The 3067-nt window shown below is 46.5% G+C and overlaps 1 long non-coding RNA gene across 1 annotated transcript in view; it reads right to left on the bottom strand.

The window, feature by feature from the left end:
- The window catches only part of LOC122542739, an 11112-nt gene extending 10039 nt beyond the window's left edge, over positions 1 to 1073 (bottom strand). The window contains exons 1-2 of the long non-coding RNA XR_006309859.1: positions 959 to 1073; positions 827 to 859 (exon numbers count right to left, since the gene is read on the bottom strand). This is a non-coding gene — a long non-coding RNA (uncharacterized LOC122542739). The remainder of the gene's footprint in view (positions 1 to 826; positions 860 to 958) is intronic.
- Between the last annotated feature and the right edge of the window lie 1994 nt (positions 1074 to 3067).

The following is a 3067-nucleotide window of genomic DNA, read 5'->3' as shown; positions in this document are numbered from 1 at the left end:
ACCCCCCCACCTTACTAGTTTTAATCCTCCTGAGCAGCTCGAGCAAATTTCCCTGTCAGTATATTAGTCCCCTTCCAATTCAGGTGCAATCCGTCCTTGTACAGGTCACTTCTACCCCAAAAGAGATTCCAATGATCCAAAAATGTGAATCCTTCTCCCATACCCCAGCTCCTTAGCCCTGCATTCATCTGCTCTATCCTCCTATTCCTGCTCTCACTAGCTCGTAGCATGGGGAGTAATCCAGATATTACTACTCTTGAGGACCTCCTTTTTAAATTCCTGCCTAACTTTCTATATTCACCTTTCAGAATCTCAACCTTTTCCCTTGCTATGTCATTGGGGTAAACCCGCTTTGCCAACTGTATGTTCACACAACAGCGAGAGCCCTGGGGCATAACCCTCAGTCCCCAGCCTGTTCAGCCTCTCCCTGTAGCTCAGACCCTCCAACCCTGGCAACGGCCTTGTAAATCTTTTCTGAACCCTTTCAAGTTTCACAATATCTTTCCGATAGGAAGGAGACCAGAACTGCATGCAATATTCCAACAGTGGCTGAACCAACATCCTGTACAGCCACAACATGACCTCCCAACTCCTGTATACTCCACCCAAACAGGTGTGGAGGCTAGATCAATGATAGTATTTAAAGGAGGTAGATTGTCAAAATATTAAATGTTCTGATGAGTTGATGCAGACCAGCCATGACTAACAGCGCAGACTTGAAAGGGTGAATGGCCTACTCCTGTTTCTTATAACCAATATTCTCTTGTGATTGAGGACTGGGAAGATGAAATAAGTTAAGAAAAGATATTTAAAAGAAAAGACTTACATCTGTATTTTTCCTGCACAGTCTAAGCATTATCTGGAAGACAAAAACAGTGCCATGTTTTAGAGGCTCATTGAATGACCATCCAGACCCCTCACCCCCAGGTCCTGAGAGTGTCAGATCAACAGACCAGACCTGTAATTGGCTTCTCCGTTCTCCGTCAGTCTGAAGTTCCAGTAATTCATCTATATTCACCTCTTCAGGCATCTGCTCTTCCTGTACAAGGTAGAGGGAGAGATTAGGACCAGCCGTCACCAACCCATTCTATTCCCCACAAACCCCTGGTACCAACATACCCTCACCGCGCTGCTCCCTCAGATGTTCCTGCCTCACAGTCCCGGGACGACGTCAGGAAAGGTCAGCAACTTGGCCTTGGGTTTAAGGGAGGGGGTTAGCTCAGTTGGGTGGACAGCTGCTTTGCGATGCAGCGTGAGTTCAATTCCTGGATGGACTGATGTTACCACCTTCTCATCGTCTCCCCCTTGTGGTGACCCTGAGGCGGTCTCTCACCACATCCCCACGGATGGCTGTACATTCTCTCCCTATCCCTCTTCGTCTTCCTTATCTCCTTGACGAAACAGTATATCGCCTTTAAATCTCTCTCAATTTCTCTTTCTTGAGCTCAATGCCAATGACTTATCTTGATTACACTCCTGGGGAATTTTTCTAATTCACTTGTGGGATATGGGGGTCACTGGCTGGGCCCAGCATTTATTGCCCTGTCCCTAGTTGCCCCTTGAGAAGGTGGGGGTGAGCTGTCTTCTTGAACCGCTGCAGTACATGTGCTGTGGGTTGACCCACAATGCCCTTAGGGAGGGAATTCCAGGATGCTGTCCCAGCGACACTGAAGGAACATCGATATATTTCCAAGTCGGGATGGTGAGGGGCTCAGAGGGGAACTTGCAGAGGGTGGTGTTCCCATGTATCTGCTGCCCCTTGTCCTTCTCGATGGAAGTGGCCGTGGGTTTGGGAGATGGTGGACAGGCTTTGGGGGGTCAGGAGGGGAGTTACTCGCTGCAGGATTCCCAGCCTCTAGGAGCCATTATGTTTATTTATATGACTGCATATGCAAATGCAATTAAATAGGCTATGACTATTATGTTAGGTTACTAATTCCCAATCCTGCTCTTTGCCAACATTAGAATGTATTGAGTACATTAATGTTAAGTTCTTCCCAAGGAACACAATGTTGTGGAAATAATTGAGATAAATTAGGAACAGATGGGAGAATTGGCTTTATGATCAGTAAAAAATTTAGTTTAATCTTGAACATTTCCAGATATTCCCGAATAAACACAAGATGAGGAAACAGAGGAAAAGCAGCAGTGGGAATGACTTCTCGTTGAACATAAAGAGAACCACAACGTTTAGATTCACAGAGATGTACAGCATGGACACAGACCCTTCGGTCCATCTTGTCCGTGCTAACCAGATATCCTAACCCAATCTGATCCCATTTACCAGCACTTCGTCCATATCCCTCCAAACCCTTCCTATTCACATACCCATCCAGATGCCTTTTAAATGTTGCAATTGTACCAACCTCCACCACTTCCTCTGGCAGCTCATTCCATACACGTACCACCCTCTGCGTGAAACAATTGCCCCTCAGGTCCCTTTTAAATCTTTTCCCCTCTCACCCGAAACATATGCCGTCTAGTTCTGAACTCCCCCAACCCAGGGAAAAGTCAAGATTAGAATGGTCAGGCAGCCTCCGAGGAGCAGGAAAATCGATGTTTCGGGCAAAATCCCCTCATTAGGAATGAGGGCTCCTATCCACACCCCTCATGATTTTATAAACAAAGCTCACCCCTTCAGCCTCCAACGCACCAGGGAAAACAGCCCCAGCCAATTGAGCCTCTCCTTGTAGTTCAAACCTTCCAAACCTGGCAACATCCATGAAAATGTTTTCTGAACCCTTTCAAATGGCATTTATATAGCACCTAGAATGTAGTAAACCCCACGAGGAGCTATTAAAACTAACGTTGACAATGAGCTACATAAGGCACATGATCAGGAGTTTGGTGGAAGAGATGGATTTGAGGGAGCATTTTCAAGGAGGAGATGGCGAGATGGAAAGATTTAGGACAGGAATCCCAGAGCTCGGGACCCCAGAAGCTGAAGACAGACCTGATGCAGAGACCCAGAAAACGCATCCTCCATGGCTGTTATTAACCTTCTGAATGGACCTCTTAAATTTCCAATCAAACGTTGATCTCACTTTCTGCGTACTCTCTCTGCAGT

This window comes from Chiloscyllium plagiosum, chromosome 41 (assembly GCF_004010195.1).
Source record: "Chiloscyllium plagiosum isolate BGI_BamShark_2017 chromosome 41, ASM401019v2, whole genome shotgun sequence".
In the NCBI taxonomy this organism is placed as follows: domain Eukaryota; kingdom Metazoa; phylum Chordata; class Chondrichthyes; order Orectolobiformes; family Hemiscylliidae; genus Chiloscyllium; species Chiloscyllium plagiosum.
The sequence above is the reverse complement of the archived record's forward strand: the minus strand, read 5'-3'. Positions and strand labels throughout refer to the sequence as shown.